The sequence below is a fragment of the Lissotriton helveticus genome, chromosome 6 (assembly GCF_964261635.1).
Source record: "Lissotriton helveticus chromosome 6, aLisHel1.1, whole genome shotgun sequence".
NCBI lineage: Eukaryota > Metazoa > Chordata > Amphibia > Caudata > Salamandridae > Lissotriton > Lissotriton helveticus.
The window spans coordinates 88,112,137-88,137,225 of NC_136067.1; the positions used below are offsets into that span (position 1 = coordinate 88,112,137).

Genomic DNA, 25,089 nt, shown 5'->3' on the forward strand with positions numbered 1-25,089 from the left:
ATCTCCCTGCCGAATTCCAAAGATGAAATTTATGACTTAGCAGACCCCCACACTGGGGTCTGCTGGTCCAGCTCCATCCCTGCCTCCATTCCCTATCACTACCCCCCTCCCCTAGGGAAGGGGGGGCTGAACCAAGGGGCATCTTAAAGCATAGTGCGGCCAGGTGCAGCCCGCGCTGCTGAAGAGGCCTCTTTCCACCTCCTCAGCAGCAGCGCTGCCTTTGCATGCTCTGCCATCCTGGCTTCCAAGTACCCTGTGGGAGTAGTGGGCATGTTCACGCATGCGCAAGGAGAGGGTACACAACCAGATGGGGGAGCGCGAATATACAGGCAGAACCTGCATGTATCCGCACCCCTCTGACGTAGGGGGTGTACAAAACGACGGGGGTGGAAATATAGTTAGAACACCGGCACCAGCAGTGTCTTTCATCCGAGACTTTGGGTTTCATTTCAAGCCTTCGCTCCTGATGCATAACTCCTCGCCATCGCTGATGGCGCCGACCCAGCTGTAGTAGCATCCTTACTTCGACGTAACTGGTTCTATTGTACAGTGCTCTGACACCTTCGGGAAAAGTCAGCGCTTTATAAAAATGCATTAAATAAATGAAAAAGTAAATAAGCACTAGGTTCATTAATGGCCAGCTGCCATCACCAGTCTCTTTAATCCCAGCCTTTGGGTTTCATTTCAAGACATACCAATTGCAATACCACTAATTGCATATATATGATCACCTGGCCCTGTAACCTTCGGTTCATCGGTGTTGTGACGTGGGGGCCCTAGGCCCGCATTGCTAATAATGGACACACAGGACACATTAGTGGGTGGTACAACTGGCCATGAGCACGTGTGCTCAGCCCCTTTTATTAGCAGGGTCATCTGACTGATGACGCCTGTGGTGGGTGGGTGTTCAGTGTGGGTTACATCATACTGCAACACTAGAATTCTGACGCTCCGTCACTACATCCCACCCTAACTTGGTGAAAAGTCAAACCAAAGAAAAGTCCGAAACCTGTGGGAGAAAACACAGTTCGCAATTAAACTTATAACCCAAAATGATGACTCCCACGTAGTCTTTTCCGCTGCTGGTCAATCACTGACGATGGTGTCTTTTCTTGCCTTTGCAGGCTTGCAGCTCAGAGGTGACCTGCACAGTCTCTCTTTTCCTGTTCCACATCCTGTGAAATTGCAGATGGAATGATAGGGGGCATTTGTGTGTTACCTTCCGCTGTATAGTCCTGGTTGAGGTGGTCTGTTCAACTGGTGTCTGTTTCTGACAGGATCTGCAGTCGCAGGATATCTCTCTCACGGATACCCCTCTCTCGTAGGTGTCCCCTCTCACTGTTTGACCCGGAGTCTCGAACCGCATGGTCGGGATGCCTTCACTCGCCTTGGCGATGTTCTTTAGACCAGCCTGGTCTCGCGGTGTCGATGCATCTGGAGCTGTGGTGAGATCCACTTTGGATTCGGAGACAGTCTCCTTACGTGAGGCTTTCTTGTGGGATGACGTGTTTGGTGACCTTCCTTACTCCCGACTGCTGAGCGACATCTAACTTGCCTCTCTCGCCTGGACTCCTCTGCCACTGGAGCCACCTGGGTGGCCTTTCCTTGCTGGTTGTCATGGGAATGTGTGGACATGCAGGGCTTCGCGTGAGCCGCGCCAAGGCATCGCTGAGGAACTGCCAACAGATTCACAGCCAAGTCGCTCATGTAGCCTCCGGGGTTGGTGTTGTTGTCTGGGCGTCGTCGCCATCTGGACTCGGGTTCTGCGCCTTCCTCTGGTGATCTTGTGGGTGACCAGTCTTCAACCGTAACCTCCATGCTTCCTGCGCCTGATGTGGAGCTATGGCCGACACATCTCTCCTACTCGGGCTCCCTTCTCACGGGAACTCCGTTGAGGCCCTTGTCCCCTGGACTGCCACGTGACCGCGTGGGCTGTGCGGGCCTTTGTGTAGGCCACGCTTAGGGGTCGCTGCGGAGTCTTGTGTAGTCCCTAAGGGCGGGTCTCCCAATGGCTGGGTGTGCTTGACTTCGGCAGGCTGTAGGTTCACGGGGGTGCACGGAAGGTTCCTGGGTGATTCGCCTCTTTAACCTCTGGTTGTTTGGGGCTTGTGCGGATTCACTCGGGTGGTGAGATGCTCCTTGGCGATGATGCGCCTGGATAGTGATGGCAGAGTGTTGGATTTCTTCTGTGGGTAAACAGGTGGTGATGGTCATGCACCTCTGCACCTTCTCCATCGGGTGTTCCCCTTCTGGTGTGTGTTGTGATGTCTTGTCACTCACACCTCTTTACTCGGCTCCTTTTCCTCCTTCTTTCTTTGTCGTGGCGCCGTGCCACTCAGGATGGGTTATCCTCCCTTACTCTTCTCTTTTCTTCATGGTGTCGTGCCATTCACTGGCCATCGTTTCTCTCCTTCCCTTTTGCGACGCTGTCCAGTCTCCTCGCTTTCCTTCTCATCCTGACCAGGCTTCTCCGAGCTGTGGGCCCTCTCCTCGTTCTCCTCTGGTCTTGTCCCAGCACTAGTAAAGTCCACATTTGTACTAGGACACTGTCATTACTTCTCTCCGTGACTGGACCTGTCGTCGCGCCCTTCTGTCACATGAAACTTTGGATGTCAAGGTGATGTTGTGGGACTTCGCGTCCGTCACCTTCTGGTCCTCTTCGCGGACCTCTCTCGGGGTCTTCTTTTGTTGACGTCCCTACGATCTTACTCTTCAAATTTGCTCAGACCTCTTGGTGGGTCAGCATTCTCCATTGCGACCGTCTGACGGGTCGGCTTCATTGTTGCGACCAACTGGGTGGTCAGATTCGCCCTTGCGACCAACGGGGTGGTCGGCTTCTTCCTCCATGTGACCAGACTGGGTGGTCGGCTTCTTCTTCCATGAGACCAGACTGGGTGGTCGGCTTCTTTTCCCTTGCGACCAGACTGGGTGGTCGGCTTCCTCCTGTGAGTCTTCATGCGTCTGGTGGTCTGCGCAACCACTTCTTCCTTTCCGTCGCAGTTCGCTTACTTTGGCGCGCTTCTAGAGGCGCTCTTCGGTTGCTTCAGTGATTTGCTGCTTTGGGCTACTGTCTTGGTTTCTGCCCAGTGTCTGTGTAGTGCTTCACTGTCGTCTGCACTGCTGCACATTTGCTTCATGAGCCTTCGCACTTGCCTGTTGCTGAGTACCTGAACCACCGTCGGTTCGTGTGGTGGTGCTCCTGTCTTCGCCTTACTGCTGCAGCGATAGCCTGTGGCCACCTGGCATCTCTACACTCTCTCCCGGCGTGACTTAAGTGCTTCTGGAGGGTTGCGCCACCGCTCCGTCGACCTTCTCCTGGTCACTCCCTTTTGCGCGCTGATGGCTGCGCTCTTTGTTTGCTTCCTTGGGCTCTCTTGAGTATTCTGTGTGGAGTTGCTGCACTCCTGGCACGTTCCTTGCGCTTTGTCAGTTTCCCTTTTGCATCTGTGTAGTGCCTTGGCACTACTGTAGTCAGCGTTGCTGTGCATTCACTTTCATGCTTGGCAGTCCTCACTGTGCCTTAGTGTCCAGTGTTGCTTTTCTGTATTTGCTTTGCACTGGTGCTCTTTACCTTCAGTAATGTACTGCAAACAAACTGTCCTGTGCTGCTGGCATTTCGTACTCTTAGACAGCCTGGCTCTGCCTCACTTTTGTACCTCCGTGTTGCTGTACTTTAGTTAGCATCGCGGGTGCAGTACTGCTGAATGGCCACCAGGTGGCAGCGTTGCTTTCGTCTGGCTTCTGTTCCCTGTTTTCGGCAGTTTTCATCATGCTACGGCACAGCTTTCCAAACTGTGTGTCCCAACACAGTACTGTGTCGCCTGCAAGTGGTGGGTGTGTCGCAGGGGAGTGAACGAGTTTTCAAGAGGAGAATTTGGAGTCGAAGTAGTCTATGATATAGACATGTGCCCTGTAAGCTGGGGTGAGGTGACAGAGGGAGTAAGACAGAGAGAGAGGGAGACAAAGGGAGCTAGAAGGAGTAAGACAGGGAGCGAGGGAGACAGAGGGATCAATAGAGAGAGGGAGACAGAGGGAGCTACAGGGAGTAAGATAGAGAGCGAGGGAGACAGAGGGAGTAAGATAGACAGAGAGGGTGACAGAGGGAGCTAGAAGGAGTAAGACAGAGAGAGAGGGAGCTAGACAGAGAGAGGGAGCTACAGGGAGTAAGAGAGAGAGGGAGCTAGAGGGAGCAAGACAAAGAGAGGGAGCTAGAGGGAGTAAGACATAGAGAGAGGGAGCTAGAGGGAGTAAGACAGAGAGAGAGGGAGCTAGAGGGAGCAAGACAGAGAGAGAGGGAACTAGAGGGAGTAAGATAGAGAGAGAGGGAGCTAGAGTGAGCAAGACAGAGAGAGAGGGAGCTAGAGGGAGTAAGACAGAGAGAGAGGGAGCTAGAGGGAGTAATACAGACAGAGAGGGAGCTAGATGGAGTAAGACAGAGAGAGGGAGCTAGAGGGAGCAAGACAGAGAGACGGAGCAAGACAGAGAGAGAGGGAGCTAGAGGTAGTAAGAGAGAGAGGGAGCTAGAGGGAGCAAGTCAGAGAGAGGGAGCTAGAGGGAATAAGAGAGAGCGAGGGAGCTAGAGGGAATAAGACAGAGAGAGAGGGAGCAAGATACAGAGGGAGCTAGAGGGAGTAAGACAGAGAGAGAGGGAGACAGAGGGAGCTAGAGGAAGTAAGACAGAGAGAGAGGGAGCTAGAGGGAGTAAGACAGAGCTAGAGGGAGTAAGACAGAGTTAGAGGGAGCAAGACAGAGAGAGGGAGCTAGAGGGAGCAAGACAGAGAGAGAGGGATTTAGAGGGAGCAAGACAGAGAGAGAGGGAGCTAGATGGAGCAAGAGAGAGGGAGAGGGAGCTAGATTGAGTAAGAGGGAGCAAGACAGAGAGAGAGGGAGCAAGACAGAGAGAGAGGGAGACAGAGGGATCTAGAGGGAGCTAGAGGGAGTAAAACAGAGAGAGATGGGAGTAAGACAGAGAGAGAGGGAGCTAGAGGGAGCAAGACAGAGAGAGAGGGAGCTAGAGGGAGCAAGACAAAGAGAGGGAGCTAGAGGGAGCAAGACAGAGAGACGGAGCAAGACAGAGAGAGAGGGAGCTAGAGGTAGTAAGAGAGAGAGGGAGCTAGAGGGAGCAAGTCAGAGAGAGGGAGCTAGAGGGAATAAGAGAGAGCGAGGGAGCTAGAGGGAATAAGACAGAGAGAGAGGGAGCAAGATACAGAGGGAGCTAGAGGGAGTAAGACAGAGAGAGAGGGAGACAGAGGGAGCTAGAGGAAGTAAGACAGAGAGAGAGGGAGCTAGAGGGAGTAAGACAGAGCTAGAGGGAGTAAGACAGAGTTAGAGGGAGCAAGACAGAGAGAGGGAGCTAGAGGGAGCAAGACAGAGAGAGAGGGATTTAGAGGGAGCAAGACAGAGAGAGAGGGAGCTAGATGGAGCAAGAGAGAGGGAGAGGGAGCTAGATTGAGTAAGAGGGAGCAAGACAGAGAGAGAGGGAGCAAGACAGAGAGAGAGGGAGACAGAGGGATCTAGAGGGAGCTAGAGGGAGTAAAACAGAGAGAGATGGGAGTAAGACAGAGAGAGAGGGAGCTAGAGGGAGCAAGACAGAGAGAGAGGGAGCTAGAGGGAGCAAGACAAAGAGAGGGAGCTAGAGGGAGTAAGACATAGAGAGAGGGAGCTAGAGGGAGTAAGACAGAGAGAGAGGGAGCTAGAGGGAGCAAGACAGAGAGAGAGGGAACTAGAGGGAGTAAGATAGAGAGAGAGGGAGCTAGAGTGAGCAAGACAGAGAGAGAGGGAGCTAGAGGGAGTAAGACAGAGAGAGAGGGAGCTAGAGGGAGAGAGGGAGCTACAGGGAGTAAGACAGAGAGAGAGGGAGCTAGAGGGAGCAAGACAACGAGAGGGAGCTAGAGGGAGTAAGACATAGAGAGAGGGAGCTAGAGGGAGTAAGACAGAGAGAGAGGGAGCTAGAGGGAGCAAGACAGAGAGAGAGGGAACTAGAGGGAGTAAGATAGAGAGAGAGGGAGCTAGAGTGAGCAAGACAGAGAGAGAGGGAGCTAGAGGGAGTAAGACAGAGAGAGAGGGAGCTAGAGGGAGTAATACAGACAGAGAGGGAGCTAGATGGAGTAAGACAGAGAGAGGGAGCTAGAGGGAGCAAGACAGAGAGACGGAGCAAGACAGAGAGAGAGGGAGCTAGAGGTAGTAAGAGAGAGAGGGAGCTAGAGGGAGCAAGTCAGAGAGAGGGAGCTAGAGGGAATAAGAGAGAGCGAGGGAGCTAGAGGGAATAAGGCAGAGAGAGAGGGAGCAAGATACAGAGGGAGCTAGAGGGAGTAAGACAGAGAGAGAGGGAGCTAGAGGAAGTAAGACAGAGAGAGAGGGAGCTAGAGGGAGTAAGACAGAGCTAGAGGGAGTAAGACAGAGTTAGAGGGAGCAAGACAGAGAGAGGGAGCTAGAGGGAGCAAGACAGAGAGAGAGGGATTTAGAGGGAGCAAGACAGAGAGAGAGGGAGCTAGATGGAGCAAGAGAGAGGGAGAGGGAGCTAGATTGAGTAAGAGGGAGCAAGACAGAGAGAGAGGGAGCAAGACAGAGAGAGAGGGAGACAGAGGGATCTAGAGGGAGCTAGAGGGAGTAAAACAGAGAGAGATGGGAGTAAGACAGAGAGAGAGGGAGCTAGAGGGAGCAAGACAGAGAGAAAGAGGGAGCTAGAGGGAGCAAGACAGAGAGAGAGGGAGCAAGACAGAGAGAGAGGAAGCTAGAGGGAGCAAGACAGAGAGAGAGGGGGAGCAAGACAGAGAGAGAGGGAGCTAGAGGGAGCAAGACAGAGAGAGAGGGAGCTAGAGGGAGTAAGACAGAGAACCCTGCGAACTCCCCTTAGGTGTTTCGGGCTCGCTACGCTCGCTCGGCTGCCTTACTGTGTCCCAAAATGATGAATTTCCAAAAAGTGTGTCCCCAACATGAAAAGTTTGGAAAGCTGTGTGCTACGGGCTTCGTGCACTTTCATTTTCCGGCCTGCCCAGCCCCAGGCTCATTTAGGCTTGCCCCTGGGCTCCTCATGGCCTCGCATTCGTCACCCTATGAACTGGCACCTCTTTAGACGGCGCCCTGCTGCAGGACTCCCTCTCTTTGGCGGTGAGTCTCTTAATATTTCCTTTTACCCGGGCCGTGCAGGAGGGCAAAATGCACTTCATGCCGGGCGCTCCAATTGGGCCATGGGCCACAAGCTGTCTCCTCCTCGCTCTCCCCGCCCACAACAGCCTCTCTGCTCACAACGTTGCGCGGGGCGGGGGAGGGTCGGCGCTGCTACCAGAACTTGCTTGCTGTGTTCTGGTCAGACTTTCACTTTTGGGCAGCATCGGGTGCACACCGTCCCTTGGTGCACTCTGTCCCTTGCAGACGGCTCATCACGCTTCACTGGCTGCGCGGGGACATGCGTTATTACAGTCAGTCGGTATACTTTGCAGGGAGGAGGGCTGGCTCCATTACTCGCTGGCCGCTCTGATCGGCCGCATGCGATGCTCTGTCCCTCCTTCTTGCCTCACCCCACCGACGCCGGCTCGTTCCTCACGGCGCGCGGGGTGGGGGAGGTCCACGCTACATTGGGGGAAGGCGGTTGGCGCTCTTGGGGCATTGAGCCTAGTCTCTAGTTCCTTGCGGCAGACAGCCATTCACGTTCGCTCCGTCCTGCCCCTCGCAGCTCGCCTTATTTCCTCATGGGCTGTGCAGGGGGCGGGGGTGTTGGCGCCGTTCTGATCAGCCATGGGCGGGCTCCGCTTCGGCTCTCACACTCCCCCGGGCTATTCACATGCTTTACTGTTGGGCACTTGGCACCCCGCCTCGCAGTTTCTCACCTTCGGCCGGCGGACCTTTTCATCCACGCAGGTGGGTTCCGCGTGGTTCTCTTCACTTGCGGGGGTCACTCCATCGCGGCCGACGTAGGTGGGCTCCGCTCGGCGAGCACTTTTCTCCCGGGGCACGTCCACGCAGGGGGGGCGGCTCACGTTGGGCTCATGAGGTGCGGGGTAGGCTCCTGGTCACCTCTTGATCTGCATCTAGGCCAGGAGCTCGGCACATGCCCCGCAGGCCTCCCGGCGGTCGGCGCCGTTCACATGGGGTGCCCTCGAGGCAGGCAGCTCCCTTCCCCTTTTTCCACGATTTTTTTTATTCAGCTGTAGCACGTGTGGCACAGCTTCCGCCTTGTCGCCATTGTGGTGATGTGGGGGACCTAGGCCCGCATTGCTAATAATGGACACACAGGACACAGTAGTGGGTGGTACAACTGGCCAGTTGCAGCTACCCGTTGAGCTACCCTCTCACAATCTACTATCATCGGGGTGAGCCCTGCCGTGAAGCACACACCCAGGAAACGTTACTTTCAAATCCTGTAATGCGCAAAGCGTCGCAGGAGTGAGACACAGACGACCCATGTCAGGTGGTACGGACCGGGACAGGAGGGACACAAACCCCACAGCCACTGCCAAAGCTTAAAACGGACAAGATGGCAAAGCACGGAACCACAGATCAAACGGCAAATAAATTAGATGCGCTACTTGCCGCGATGGAACGGCTGGAAGAAAACATCAATCAGACCCGCACCTTTCTGGAATCTAAGATCGATAAGGTGGCGATTGACTTAACTCATTTGCATGAAGATCACAGGAAGCTAACAGACTGCACTACCGTTCTGGAAGACGCACTTGCTGACATCAAACCACAGGTGATCCAAACAGATAAGCATGTACATGACTTGCTCAACCGAGTGGAGTTCCTGGAGAGCAGGGCTGAGGACGCTGAAGGGCGGGCACGAAGAAACAAGATACGCATAGTGGGAGTGCCGGAAAGATGGGAAGGAAGGGAGCCTGCGCTACACATGGAAGATTGGCTCAAAGGCCTTCTATCGCAGGGGACCCTCTTACCTCACTTTGTCATAGAACGCGCACACCGAGTCCCTGCATGACTCCCCCCCCCAACGAGGTCGAACCCTCGGCCCATGCTCCTCCAACTTCTCAACTACAGAGATCGTGACTCCATTCTACTGGAAACCAGGAAACTGCCAGACATCTAGATAGACAATCATAAAATAATGTTCTTTCTGGACTATACCATCCAGGTGCAGAGGCAGTGACACTCTTTTATGACAGTGAAGAAGCGTCTTCGGCAACACAGCCTGAAATACTCTCTGCTGTTCCCGGCGTGCTTGCGAGTAGAGGCGAGTGACAAAACGCATGTGTTCGCTACACCGGAAGAAGCTGAGGATTGGCTAGACACCTTCACTGCTGCAGGGCCTCTAGAAGCCACCGTGTCAGTCTCCTTGCCACAATTGAAGGGCCCCTTTCGCCGCCGTCAGAGGGAGAGAAGATTGACAGGAGCCCAGACGCCGCCCTCGCAGCTGCTAGGACCACACACGGACCTGATTATAAGCGGCCAACAAGATGCCCTGCAGGCGGTGGCGGAGATCAGCGGTTCTTTGGGAGCTGAGGACGCATCAAATTCGAGCCAACGCGACCTGTCCAGCGATGATGAACAGGTGTACGGTCTGCAAAACTCACAGGACTCGACCTAGCAGCCGGACGTTACTCCATAGACAGCTGATACCATCATATGAACGTTGCGAGACTTTATCCTTGATTGGACTACACAATGAGGTATTGTGATATATATGTAAAAGTATCCAGCTGTTACAGATGTGTACATATGCGAAGGCTGCGGTTTAGCCACTGAGATGTGTGTGGAGCGATGAGTGCCATCATGTTATTGGTGGGGAGGGGGGGTTTGCTCTCATGCTTTTTCATGACTGCATTGGTATCAGTGTGCACTGTTGGCCTGGCGGGGACCCCCGGGATGGGGCGCACAGTTTGTTCAAATTACAATGCGCCGTGCCTGTAGACGGGGGGCCTGTGGAATATGAGACACATACGTTGTTAATCACCTGTACGTAACACGCAGCGCACCCCCCCAGGTAGTTTTGACTATTACCTCTATTGAGGGTTTGGACGATTGCTGGTTGCCTTTCTCACCCGACGAAAACTACTGCGAGTTATCATGCGGGGGAAGTTGTGCACCACGAGGTCATATATACTGTGTCTGACGGATGGGTTGCTAGGGACACATGGTAGGTTTGGGCATTTTAGAAGATATGTCTGCAGTTAAAATTGGTACATGGAATGTACGGGGCATGCACACACGGTCACGTAGGTATCAGATATACTCATACCTCAAGAGACACCACATACAAACAGCTCTCTTGCAAGAGACGCATTTGGCCAAATCAGAAATCCAACGCTTACACCGCCGCTGGTGAGGCCAATTATACGCCACAGGGTATTCAGCATATGCACGAGGTGCGCTGATTTGGGTGCAGCCTGGGGTTCCACTTAAAATTGCACAAACACAGATAGACGTGGATGGCAAATACATAGTGGTGAAGGGCACACTAGATGGCAGGCAGGTTGTGATTGCATCACTGTATGCCCTCAACACTGACCAGGAAACCTTTTTTGATGATATGTCACGTGTCCTAGTACCGTGGCATGATACACCTATGCTTTTGGGGGGAGACTACAATAGCATACTTGATGCCACACTAGACCGATCCTTTCCACCCCTTCCGGACACAACTACACACAATGCCATGAAGGCGCTGACTAACTGGGCGGGGCAGTGGCGACTCAGGGATATCTGGAGACACCGTAAACTCCATGACAGGGCGTATTCTCACTATTCCGGTGCACACGGTTTGCATGTGCGATAAGACCGGTACATGCTTTCGGAGGAATTGCTTCCACATGTTGTCCGCGGTCTATTATTTAGGCAGGACACATTCAGATCACAACCCGCACATATTGGAGGTATTGTGGGAGCGCCCCCGGCCGCCGACCCCAACCTGGCTGATGCAGCCAGACATGTTGCTAGATACACCCTTTCGGAGCCTACTGGCCACACATATAACACACTACTTTGAAGGGAATACTGCCACTGCCACAACGCCCCATATAGAATGGGATGCGTTTAATGTAGTGGTCAGAGGCGAATGTCTTGGTATGCAGGCGGGTATGTGCAGACAGCTAGAGATTGAAATAACATGTCTTGAAAATTACCTGCTCCAAAGGGAGGGGGAGGCTGTGGGAAGAGATGAAAGAGCACTGGCACGAGTCAGGGGGGAGCATTCCAGATTACTTGACCGACTCCGAAACTTGAATTATGCAGCACACTCGGTGTGCACCCACCATATGGGAGACAAACCTGTCAAGTTGTTGTTGTGGCTAATACGACATAATACGGTTACCACACCCGTAACGTCTATACAAAACACACACGGCGACATGGTACATACCCAGAGAGACATACACCACGCCTTTGTAGAGCACTACACGATGATGTATCGGTCTTGCTTGAGTGCTACAGATTCGGCTATACAGGAGTTCCTTTCTGCTCTGACCTTACCGCGACTGGCAGAGCATCAGCAAGACAAACTGGGCTCTCCTTTACTGCCAGATGAACTGCGAGATAGTATTTTCTCCGTTCAAATGGCAAATCCCCGGGTCCGGATGGGCTACAGGCGGAATTTTTCAAAGCCTATTCTGAGATATTAATACCGGAGCTGCTGCGGGTAGACACAGCGGCCCTAGATGACTCTGCCCTTACACTTACGCAGAATGAAGCAACGCTGATTTCCCTCCTGAAACCAGGCAGGGACCCTGAAAATCTTCGTTCATATCGTCCATTGGCTTTGCTGAATACAGACTATAAAATTATTGCCTCCACACTGGCTAGGCTTATATCCCCGTTTGTACTGACCGCGGTCCATAGCGATCAAAATGGATTTGTCCCAACTAGGAGCACCTCTCTTAACATCTGCAGGTTATTTAGAGTTCAGAAATATGCAACGGAGCACTGGCCGCGGTCTGGGTGTTTGACACTAGACCTGGAGAAGGCCTTTGATTCGGTGGAGTGGCCCTATCTCGCGTCAGTGCTGTGTAAATACGAGTTGGGAGACCGGTACCTACAAATGGTGCAGCTATTCTACCAGCGGCCTATGGTACGGGCCCGCATGGGTAAGCTCATGTCTGATGCAATCAGAGTCAGGCGTGAAACTAGACAGGGATGATCTTTGTCCCCATTGCTTTTCCCCCTTGCCATGGAGCCCTTGGTGGCTCAGCTGCGAGAAAGTGGAGCAGACTGGGGCATACCCCTGGAAGACGGCCTCCTATCATGTCAGAGACTTACATGATATACCGCCAGCTATATCCGACATATTCCGTAGGTTTGAGGAAATCTCAGGCCCTAAGGTAAATTGGGCCAAATCGGGCGCTTATTCTTTTCGCGAGAATGTGGAGGAGACTTATATAACGATAAATGGTACGGCGCTTGCCTGGTACCCGACAATGTTTAGATACCTGGGCATATACATCTATAGATCCCCTGCGGATATATTGGAGGGCAACTTGGTGCGTGCCATCTCCTCCATACGGGCACAGGTACAATTTTGGAAGACTCTGCCCCTTAATGTGATGAGTCGCGTCACCCTAACTAAGATGATAGTATTACCCAGGCTACTGAACTATTTTGCAAATCCTCCGGTATATGTCCCGGTGCATCTGTTGCGGGAGCTGGAAGGGTTATTCAGAGGTCTAATATGGAATACAGGGAGGCCCAGAATAGCGCTGCAGAAACTGTATGCACCACTGAAATGTGGGGGTTTGTCAGTTCCTCACCTAGAATTGTATTACTTAGCTGCGCAACTGCAGTGGGTTGCGAAGTGGCTAAGTGGAAAGAACCTGGAAGATACCGCCACTGCTTCGCGTTCGTGGTCACAAACACAAATCTACGGCTTATTTCTTCCTCTTGCGAAACTTCCCCGCCCGGCACAGCTACATATTGAGTTAGCCCATAGATGCTACCGAAGATGCCTCCAACTTACGAAAGATACTATTCTCTATGCCCCAGCACTGCCTCTGGTTGGTACGCCTTGTGGCAGGGACTTTGTACCGGAAGCAGCGCTGATACCCTGGACTGAGGCGGGAGTGGAGACATTGGTGGATCTGTACGCGGATGGTGCCTTGTTATCTTTTGCAACCCTGTCAGTGGACACTGGCTTGCCGGTGGGTCAGTTTCTCCTACATGCAGCCATCATGCGGACATTGACACTAGCGTGGGGGGATTTGGTACTTGAACTGCAAACATACCAGTTGTTGCAGTATCTGCGTGTGATGGGGGAGGGGACACACGTGATCCATTGGCTAGTGCAGGCCCTACTCACGCACGTGTTAAAGCCACCACAGAAACTTCGGGCGAGATGAGTTGAGGACAGAGGACAACCATGGACAGATAGCGACTGGGAACGTGTCCTAGCCAGTGCCACACACATACCACATAATTCACGTTTCAAACTCATACAAATGTATATATTGCACAGGGCGTATCTCTCGCCGGACAAGATTAATAGATATTTTAATATCACTACCTCCGCTTGCCCAAGATGCCATTTATTAGACGCTGACCTACTACACATGCTGTGGTACTGCCCTCGACTCCACTCCTACTGGCACACAATAATGACAACTCTCGCCAGCAGTGCCGACACAGAAGTGCCACACACGTGGGAGGTTTGCATCCTAGGGTTTTACAGGCGAACGAAATTAGCAGAGTAAGCTCCAGATTTTGCAACTTAGGTTTCATCACCGCAAAACGATTAATAACCAAGAGATGGAAACACAAAGACCCTCCGGAGATACCCCACTACTGGCTAAAATCCCTAGAAAACTGGGCGCAGGCGCAGAGCACCACTCTTCACAGGGAAGAAACGGCTGGGCTGCGCAAGTTTCCAATCGCACAGGCCTGGGATGACATTTTCAAGGCTCTCTTACAAATTAACGCAGCATTATGTGCCCCCCACCCCCCACACAGCAAGCAGGAGATGATACTTGAAGTGCTGCCCGGGTGGCGTGCATTGGCCGTGTACACAAGACACTCTTGGGCATGATTGTTAGGTTAGACAATAGCCCCACATTCCTTCATGTCACTGAATGGACGTAACCTTAGACGCATGACACCTTGGCGTCCGCGAAATCACAGTTTGACCAGGTAAAGCAACCCAAAACTGTTAAAAATTGCGCAACTCTCGGCAGGTCCTTACTCGAAGGCATACAATACACTGGATACATGTTTCACTGTGTACTTGATATCTCTTTTACTTTTGCATTTGTATTACGTTTATTAGTTATGATTTCAAGTTTAAAAAAATAAAGAACAGATGTGGCTGACTTCTTATCTCCCATGCTTTATTGTCTACTGCTATTCAACAGTTGTATTGCAAACACGTTAAATGTAATTGTGACAATGGAAATGCTCGCATTTGACTACTCGCTGTACGGAGAAGATGTACATAATAGATAGGTCCTGGCCCTTGACTGGAGGTGACGGTATACAGGAGTCATATACCCATGTCGAATTGCCAATACACGTTGCCTACTGCGAAACAGAGGTAAATTGCGCTGTACTTACCATGTGGTAACATCTGGAACTATGTATGTAACAACACAGCAATATTGATTCTGTATGTAAGTACAATATATATCTGTGTTTGATTTGTTTACACTGAGGAACTGATAAAAAAAATTCAATAAAGATATAAAAAAAAAAGACTTGCTGGCCATGTAGGGGGTGAAACACATGTTGGCTGGTTCTCAAATCAATGGAAGAGAGTAAAACGTCTTCAGAATCAGCTATTTTCGAAATATCCTGAGGCTGCAAAAGAATCATTGTTAAAATATTCAGCAAATGAACGCAAAATACATTGTTCTGGATATAGCACAAGAATGCCAATAACAAGTGGAACAAACTTTGTATGATGAAACTTGTGATTAACCTTTGAAAAATAATTAATAATAACAAATCTTTACCAAAGAAAAAAAAATCAGTAGTCTGGCAAAAAGTGGGGGATTACTGCAACAGAAACCCTGCTTCTCACTGGCCACACTTGCTTTGCACAGCTACACGTAACACGTTTATTTTTGTGCCCTGATGTTATTTTAGGAATAGGCTTCACATATTATTGGTATTCCGTTCTTTTTCTGGGATTCAGTCTGAACAGTTTGTGCAAGGTCAAACAATATTGTGCCCTGTTTTTCTGTGCTTGGTTAAGCAACATCTTCTACCGTTTAGACACAACACAAAGAGCAGCAGCTGTTTTCCAACACAGCTATTTGTCCATTGCAAAATAGAGAAGAGGATTCTAGCAGAGGGAAAAGGTCTAGGAACTGGCACGCCAGCCTTGCGCAACCTGAGATGTGGACCACCTAACTATACATGCCAGGTATGGGGTCCGTCAATTCTAATCCCAGAGGTCACTGATATTTACCTGTGCTCACATAGTGAGGGCAGGCTTAGCCCCATGGTATGCCTTTTTGTAGTATACAGTTTGTTTGCAATGCTAATTACTTTGCTCAGTTGTATATGTTTTATAATTGCAGCACAGTTGCATCATAATAGAGGACAATAGTTTCAATAAATATTGTAAACTTTCCTTGTGTCTTTCTTTTGTTTATTATGGACATGCATGAGTGAGAAAGTGAACAATTATGATCTGTTTCTAAGTTTCCCCTGGGGATCAGAGAGTTTCGTTCTAGGACGACAATTTACCTGTTACTTTGGAAAGGTTAGGAGGGCAGGAAAGGCACTGTGAGCTAGTCGGATTTGGGCCCATAGGTACTGATGTGGTAAGGAGATTCAGTCCCTACATTCTGATGTCGTGTGGTCCCAGACACAATTTGTTTCCAAGCAGAATCCCTGCAACAACAGCTCTATACCGGTAGAGATTCTGTCACTGCAAGAGAGGGGATGATGTTCCATTTGAGACTGGGGTTCATGGTGTATTGCTAGATTAGACTGAGTGGTAAGAGCGATGGAGACCAAGTATCTTCAGTCCCTTGACCAGTTGCTGGTGACAGAGCGACTCAAGTAGGAGTACTCTATCCCCTGTGTTGGACTTGGCCCTTCTGGCAGGTTCACCCCTAAACTTTTTGCTTGTTAAGGTGACCTAGTGGTAGTGATTTTTGGCTTCTGCGCACTTTTACTGTGTCCCAGTGGAAAGTGCGTGCGCACTCTGAGTGCGTGTAGTGAGGTTGGCCTGCCCTCCCATAGGAATGCATGGGGAATGTATGTGTCCCTGGTAGTTCCTGATGCGTGGGGTGTGCAGACTCGAGTTTGGTATATGCGGACTCGTGTGATTAAATTCTGCGCGATGATGTGTGCGGCATGATTGTGTCTAGTGTGGAAGTGCCACTTCTAGAAGTTGGCATGTCTGTGTAATTTATGTCTGGCGTGTCATTGGCTGGAGCTGGCTGGGGTGCCAGGCTCCAGGAGTCAGGATGGGTCTGCCCCGGTGGTGAATGGGAGATCTGCATGTGTGATGGCTGGGGAGGAGTGCACCTGGGACCTGAATAGGGCTGGGCTTTCCCCACACAATGCTGGCTCCGCCCCTGTGGTGCGTCTAATGTCCCTAGCCTGGCCAGTGAATAGGAAGGGTGGCTGAGCACATCACAGTGCTCCAAAACCAGCTGTGACTGGTTTTCCCCCCACCTTGCACCTAAGGACAAAGGATTTACCTGTATAAAAAGGGGCTGTGTCCCCTTGCAAAATGTTCCTTGCTGATCTTATTTTGGAGGGGGGCCTGCTGCTGCTGGGCGCCAGGAGGACCGCACTGGGTATTGCCTCCCTGCCTGGGAGGACCCTGTGAGCTGGCCCCTGGGCCCAGCCTTGCCCCCCCCACCTCCTGAAGGACTTGTTGCTGGACTTTGGGGGCATTAGCGCATGAGATCGCATTACTTTTACCTCTCTGAGGCCCTAAAGTGCCTGGGTGCGCTGGATTTGCCCCTACCGCTCAGAGCGCTTTATTTTCACTTTGGCGGCTGCCCACGCCGCATATTGCCGTGTTCCTGCCTTTTATTTGACCCCTGATGGGTGCCCAATCCGCCAGGGACACTGCCGTCATTATTAGTAATTTATCGAGGGAGCCCACCCCTCGTTTTGGCCCCCGAGATCACCGCCGCAGCACGGGCCGAGAGGAAGCCGAGAGAGCAGCCGCTGACGTCACCCGGGAGCCGCGCTGCCATTGGTGGAGGCTGGGGGAGGCTCGCCGGGCGACGCGCGCTGTGGTTGGCCCCCAAGCAGGAAGCAGACGGGAGCCTACCCGGGAACGCCGCCGTCCCACACCCGGGACTCCCAAGAGCGAGGGGGAGCCCCGAGAGCGAGAGGATTGCAAGGAGAGGAGAGCGGCTAGAAGTGCAGGCGGGGTTCCGATGCTGAAGAGCCCCGCGCTGCTTGAAGGAGATCGGCAGTGTTTCCCGCCCCCGCAGAACCAGCGATGTCCGGGTGAGTGCGGGGGCAGTTTCCTTTCACATAGAGCGGCCCCGGTTGACAGCGGGCCGCTCCATGAGTAATTGGGGCATTCCTCCAGAGTCCACGAGACTCCAACGACGGGGCAAGTTGGTCTTCGAGCCCCTAAGCTCCAAAAGGCGGCATTTGTGAAGAGCCCTGAGAGGCTCTTGGGGGCATAATTTACTTCGAGTCCCCCGAGAGGGACTCCGACGATTTGGGGGCATTTCTGGGTGGTTGAGCGGCCCCGGCAGGCAGCGGCCGCTCCCCCCACACTGGGCATTCTTTCTTCGGAGCACCGAGGCTCCCACCTTGCCCTACAGTTTGTTCTCGAGCCCAGCAAGGCTCATGGGGCCACAAGTGTTTTGGTGGCCAGAGCCTGCGAGGCTCCACCGTGTTGATCCCATTATCTATACAGCTGCCCAGCACTTAGTGGGCAGCTGCTCCGTTTAGGCCCCCTGACATTGCGGACACAGGGCGTCCTAGCCCCAGAGAGGTCAGTTGGCCTGGGGACAGTTTATGAGTTTATGCCTATGTGATTTCTGCGCAATTGTTCTGTGCTTTTACCTGCACCTCTGAATGTGTTCTTATGCGTCATGTGCTTTTCCCTACACCGCTGAATGTATGTTTATGCATCATGTGTTTTTCCCTACACCTCTGAATGTGTTGTGATGCATCATGTGTAATGTTTTTATGCCTACACCCCTAATTGTATTGTGATACTTAGGTGGTTGTTCTTCCTAGTACAGGTGTTGCTAGTGAGGTCCTGGTTCCCTGCGTGACAGTCTCCTAAGGTGGTTAGGGTTGCGTAGGTGGTACTTACCTGTTACCAGTGATTACTGGTTGTGTGCTCTATTTTCTATTTTTGTGCTACAGTGATTGTCATTCTATGTTCTACAAAGTGCTATTTCTAACAAGTATTCTAAGTCTAAAAGTGCATAATCCTGACAGTGGTCCATGTGGACCTGTCCTGGACATATATCCCCTGTAAATTCTGCCCGTGCCTGTTGGCACATTGTAAAGTATGTGTTTTTATCTAATGTGTTTGGTATAATACAAAGGCTATTTTTATATATAACCTTGTGTGGAGTTTCCTTTGTGGTGGGCCTTGAGTGTTGTTGCTGGGGGTGCGTGCGCAAACACTTAACTTACATAGCCTCCGGGATAAGCCTTACTGCTCACGCCACGTTTCCTAGAGGGTGAGCAGGGGTTATCTTTGGCGTGTAACTCCCTTTCCCTGACTAGAGTGGTGGTTTCTGCCTGGCTTTGGCGCAAGCCTCGGCCAGCCGGAAATCCCATTTCTAACACCCACTTAGGCAATGCCCGTCTGATCTGACAGAGAGGGATCCAACAAAACCTGCAGTGTTAGCTGATAAGTGGTTGGCTAACAGGGCTCACACAGCACTGGAGCAGCATTGGTCTACTCCAAAGGGAAAGAAGAACTCTACAAACTGGAGGGTAAGTGCCAGGGTAATTCAAGGAGGGCCCAGGAAACATGGGAATGGTAATGGCGTGTTCAGGAAGGAGCATCATGAGAAGGGATGGCAAGGAAACCCTTCTAAATCCAAGGTGGTGAATTGTGTCAAAAGATGGGACATTACAAGAGAGACTGTCAAGAAAAGGAACTTGACACAGTGTCACTTGTGATAGCAAGTTACACATGGGTGAAGGTACACAAGAGGGACTAGCTGTGCTCAACCTAGTAGCTATGGACATTTAGGAAAGGGATCCAGACACTCTGAAGCAAATCCACCCTAATACAATGGGATTCGTGGAGGAAGTTAGCATCAATGGGAGGAAAGTGCCTGTCCTGAGGGATACTGGAGCAGTCCGCACTTTGGTTAAGAGGAAGTACCTTAAGCCTGAGGAGATACTCCCTGGAGAATACAGCATTGGTGGCCAGTGGAGATGGTATGGAGTATCCGCTTTCCCAGGGTTGAGATTGAGCTCAATGGCAAGGCACCCATGATTGATGTTTGGGTAAGGGAAAAGCAAGGAGCTGGATGTCTCTTGGGGGTGATTTGAATGCCACTGGATTGGTGCCAAGACCAGAAGACTTTATGTCTTGTACAAAGTCAGCTGTGTTAAATGAGGTCAGGCTGTATGTACGTCAGTCTCAGAGTGAGTCTGGGATAATCTCTGATTTGCAGGAACCAGGACAAGGTAGTTTACAGGAAAGGGCAGACTCCGGGAAGGCTATGGCCATGAGGGTCATTGTTTAATCTGAGCTAAAGAACAGAAATGTGTTGCATGCGATCCTACACATCCACTGGCCAGTTCTGGCAGAGTGCCGAAGCCTAGCAACAATCCCTCATTGGCTGTAGAAAAATCCTGATAGAAACAATTCCTGGTACTATTATGGGGTACTTTCCATAGAATATGCGATATTTTGAATACTATAGGATGTTTGCTATCATGGAACCAAACTGCACCTGAAGAACGATGCACTTGAATTTGACAAGACCTTCAAACTTTCACATGCTGCACCAGTGCTGGGTGACTGGTTAGTACGACTCGACGTGCCAATATTTAAGAATGTACTAAGGGCCACAGCCAGGAAAACATATTTAGGGGAGCCTGGCCCCAGTAAAGAAATGTTGAAGTTAGGCTACTAAATCAGAATCCATGTCTAGATACGCTTTATACAATACTGTAAATTTGGCGAGACTTTAAAAGGTACAATGGATTTACTTCTATATTTTTGATTGCAGCATCTTTTGTAATTTTTCCATAATGCTATTATTTTCCACTAAGGATTTAGAGGTTAAAAGTGTGAGGAAGAGTGACCTATAAAACTGGTTGCAACTGAATCTAATTCAAGGACTTTGGAATTCTTCGTGGGGAACTGTTGGGAAAACTTGCATTCAGCTCTATCAAGTGCATTGAGAAAATTCGATTGCTCACCAATGCACAGCAAGTTAGAGTTTTTAAGGGTGCTTTCCAACGGATTTTTGTGAAAAAGATTGGCAAATTGTAAATCACAGGGCACATTGGACAAATAACATTAGTCAAGATATGACAGAAGTAAATACAACTTTACAGGGGAATTTATGGTTCACACTGAAGGGGGTTTGGAAAATGAGCAACAAACAGTAAATGGTAAAATAAAAATCTTTGACATTTTAAAATAACAATGGTTTAAAAGGAAAACGATTCATCATCTAAAAATGCAATTTATTCCTTTAAAAAACTGGTAAGACTCGTCTTAAGTTAACAGACCTATGGGTCTAGTGGCATTTTGTTGATTTTTGTCCCTGAACTCTGAGTTGTCACTGAATTAGCTTACTCAGTCCTCCTAATATAAAAAAAATTGAAAAGCGGGAGATTTTTTGTCACAAAAGAGGAATATTTCTAATAGATGAGTTTAGCAAAATTTAAGTTCAAGAGACAATGACTCATTAAGTGACCAATTCCAGGTCAAACCATGCATGTTACTACAGTATCTCACTCTCAGCTATTCTCTCTCAGTACTCCTCACCCTCACCCTTTGCTCTTCTCCCCCATCCCTAGCGTTCTCGCTTCCTCATTTTCTGATAAATTTCTCCTATCTCACTTCTTTCCTTAGTGTTACACTTCCCATCTCTCTCTCTGAGTTATCTCCACCCAGCCATAGGTCACCCATCATTTAAGCATGAGTAATGCCAGGTCTTGTTTTCCATGTGATGGTAGCTACAAGTTCAAATGTCAGACGTAAGCTCAGATATCACTGAAGTAAGGGATTCCATGGCACCATTTTATGTCCAATTAATGAACTAGCCTGGGTATTTCAATGTCATTTTTCATAAGTCAGCTGTAGAATGCTAAGAACTTTGTTTGTAGAAACATTTCACTCCCTGACATTATTAAACATTTAAACTCACATTATGTTGAAGAACTAGTTACTTACCTTCGGTAACGCTCTTTCTGATAGTGACTCTATCTAATCGCAGATTCCCTATGGTTTGAATATTCCCCAGGCATCAAACTGACTCCAGACACTTTTGAGCAGTAGGTCAAGGCACCGGGCTGGTTGGTTCATGCAGCTCCGCACAGACGCCATTCCACTGCCGAATGACATGAGCCGGTGTGCTGACTTCAGTCGTTTTCGAGGCTGTCCACGTCCCCTGTTGAAGAGCCCCAAAAAGCAGATTGGCTTTTACCAGTGTGCAGATTTTGAGACATAGGGTCTTATTAATGGATTGAGTCCGATTCACAGAACAGGGAAGACGGGATAAATCTGCGGTTAGAGTCGCTAGTAGAACGAACGTCACCAAAGGTAAGGAACTTGTTCTTCACATAGAGACTTCTAGCTGCAAATTCCACACATATTGAATAGATACCAGAGCATGACCTAGTATGAGGCGAGTCTGTGAATCGGCACAAAAAAAAAAAAACCAGTAGGACTGAGTGGGCCAAATGCTGCCCTCAATGTGTACCTAGCTGTTCAGACAGTAGTGCTTAGTGAACATACGGAGTGACGGCCACTCAGCTGCTTTGCAGATATCCAGGACACAAACTTCGCAAGCCAACTCAGTGGTCTTAAACAAAAGGGGGTTTGATCTTGTTAGGGCTCATGAGGGAGGGATCAGTATACTAAAAATAGAATAGAAATACACCTCTATTGCCATAAATCATGCATTTATTAATATAATACACAAGGAATCGAATCAACATGCCTTCATAAAGGTACTTTGTGTTATTTTATATATTAGTTTTTAATAACTACACAAACTGTAAGCATGAATATACATAACAAATGTGGCAATTGCCATGCGTGTGATTCGGCGATCATAGGAAATAACCTTCAACATAACAACACGAGCATCGCACTAAGATCTTTCACGAACTGTAGGAGTAAAAATATTGTTTACTACATTGTCTGCCCATGCGGATTAGCATACATAGGCGAAACGGGACGTGAATTTAGACAAAGATTCAGTGAACATAAATCGTCGGTCAGGACCAACAAGATGACAGCCCCTTTGACGCAACACTTCATTGATCTGAACCACAAAGAGTCAGAATTAAGGTGGTGCATTCTAGAATTTTTTTTTTATAGAAATGGAGAACAACTGAAGAGAACGAGGAAAAAGCGAGAATGTTACTGGATTTTCCGTTTTGATAGTGTAAAGATGGGCCTTAATGAAAATATTTCTTGGTATGTGACAGAATAATCTACCCTGCCCATAACAAAGATAATCAATGGGTTCTGAACCATTTAAATAATATCAGGTTGGTCATTTCCAGTACATTTCTTGTTTTCTATGTGGAGGTTCGTTTTAGCCTAAAGGGAACTTCCAAACTGAGAAAATGAATTAATAGTACATATTGATATCTTCCTTATGTGATTTATAGTAGCATTGTGTTATCTTTCATCAAGTACTAAGACACTCTTATTCGCAAGAATAGCGCATCAAAAAAATCGCTATAGACATTGTCATGAATAATGACAGGGCACTTTCAATACCTATGTGGTTATTGCGAACTTTATCAGATCGATCAAAATATGTAGTCGGCAGATATATGAAAGGTCCGAACATTGCCTAACCTCGTTCTTTTAAATATCATCATTATCCGTATTTCTCTGCTTATGTCAACGTTGGCCATCACTTAATTTGGCAGCATCCATTACTCATATTTTTCTGCCCATGTAAACGTGAGCGTCACTGAAGTCGGCAAACACCATTCAGTAATGGCGCTTTAGAAACTTCAATTGCAATTTGTTCAGTGAGTGAGTTTAAAACAACACAGAAACGACCGCTTTCTATATAATCCCTGTGTAATTGGGGTTTGTGCCACTATAATGTAGTATGTCTCTATAAGCCACGTATATGGAAAAGAATATCAGCATAATCATGTAACAGGCAAAGAGGGTACCATAGTAAGATCAGCGTATATATAAAAATCTGACCAAATCTCCTTAAAAGTGGGGTTAACTTTAGGAATTAGTAAGAATATAGCAGACTTAGTCACTCTACTCGTTATATATTTAAAAAAATAAAAAGCAATCAGTATACAAAACTTTTAACACCACTTAGTAATGTCGCCCGTGTTCACGATCACGTGACCAGAACTTGCTTTGGCGCCAACGGGATAATATTTAAAGGAGGACGCGATGATAGCGATTTCTAGCCCACGGGACGATACGAGGGTGCCGGAAGGAACGTGATAAGACGTGCTTTGCACACAACACAAGTAAGTTAAACTAAGGGACGAGTTTAATATCGTAGCAGTTCCTGAATCCGTAGGGGATTTAGCACTATATCACAAGAAGTCAGTTTAATAGGGACCAGCCGAGATAGTTCACAATAGAGATATCCTGTTGGCAGTGATATACCTCTCGGCACTTATGCAAGCAATCTTAGAGATGAAACAATAATACGCTTAAGTGTCACTGTGCTATAACATAGTCCGAAAGGGAATTTCTGTCCGATTTCTTATTCCTCTCATTTGTTCTTTTGTCATAGCTAATTGTCATCAGACAAAAGACCCAATTTGAATAAACTGAGGAGTGAAAACGAATTCTATACAGATGAAAGAAGAACCACTGGCGCTCTTAGAGAGTTAAAAAGGTTAGTAGTAGTGTTTTATGTTTAACAAACACTTAGATACCATAAGAAGTTTCACTCTCTGTACTAAGGACTCTCATTGGTTTTTTCAGGAAACACATATCACCCGGCTAAGGGTTTACAGCTTCAGACAATCCGTGTATTTATGATCGTTTGATGTAAAGGTGAAGTGTATTCTTGGTAAGAAATAAAATTAGTGAGAGTATCAACTAAACGTATGTTTTCAACATGCCTCTTAGGTAGTTTTTTGAATACTTATCTTGTATCTTTCCTATGCAGGAACATTTCACAGTGACACATTCTATTGACATGAACCTATAACTGAAGGGGTGGTCTACCCTATTGAAAATCCTAGGGTAAGAACACCTATGTTAATTGTAATAATCAAAGTGGTAACAACCGATGGGTATGGCTATCACCTACAGAATACTCTTTTACACAATTGATCCCATGAGTAAGGTAGATGAAAATTAGTTTGTGCAACGTATAATTTAAAAAAAAAATGTATGAACTCTTTTCTTCTCCTGCTCTTCTTATTCTGTGTTCAAACCCCTGTTATGGCTATAATTCTAAATCTGAGAGAGAGTGGTATGTGCTGCTCTACTAGTTTCTGGATCACCAGTGTAAGAAATAAAGTATCGGAATAGGAAATTTGATTTAGAAGTCGTGATGTTTACACAGGGCAACTCAAGTTATAGAGGACATGTAATGTACAATTAAATTGTGAGACAGACTAAGTAGGTTTATGACACAAATATATGTTATTTATCATTACAGATACCCATCCATGCAGTGGCTATAATTCGTTTATGAATATTTGGTTATTCTGCTTAAAGGTCCTGAGGAAGGTGGTCCAATCCCACCGAAATGCGTCGACCTTGCGTAATAATTTCGCATCACAATCTGCGATCCCTCAGACGCAGAATAAGGAGTGAATGCAGTGTGAATGAGATAGTTTGCTTCAGGAAATTGTAAGATTTGTTTAGGTTTTGTAGGTCTCTTCTGCATGGTATGGTTATGTTTTTTATTCTAATGAAATACTGTATGTTTTATTAAATAAATTGTGACAATTTGAAAGCAAAAAGAAAAGAAAAAAATGAATGAGATTTTGTACTTACTAAAAAAATAATAAAAATTACAAATATATAAAAAAAAATTAAATGTTGTCACCCTGTGTTAAATAATATTT

At 48.6% G+C, this 25,089-nt stretch overlaps 1 long non-coding RNA gene across 1 annotated transcript in view; it reads left to right on the plus strand.

The window, feature by feature from the left end:
• Positions 1 to 24,809, plus strand: part of LOC144761227 (uncharacterized) — a 28,120-nt gene extending 3,311 nt beyond the window's left edge. Inside the window, exons 2-5 of the long non-coding RNA XR_013595637.1 lie at positions 23,799 to 23,903; positions 23,993 to 24,080; positions 24,180 to 24,256; positions 24,678 to 24,809. This is a non-coding gene — a long non-coding RNA (uncharacterized LOC144761227). The remainder of the gene's footprint in view (positions 1 to 23,798; positions 23,904 to 23,992; positions 24,081 to 24,179; positions 24,257 to 24,677) is intronic.
• Positions 24,810 to 25,089: the final 280 nt, after the last annotated feature.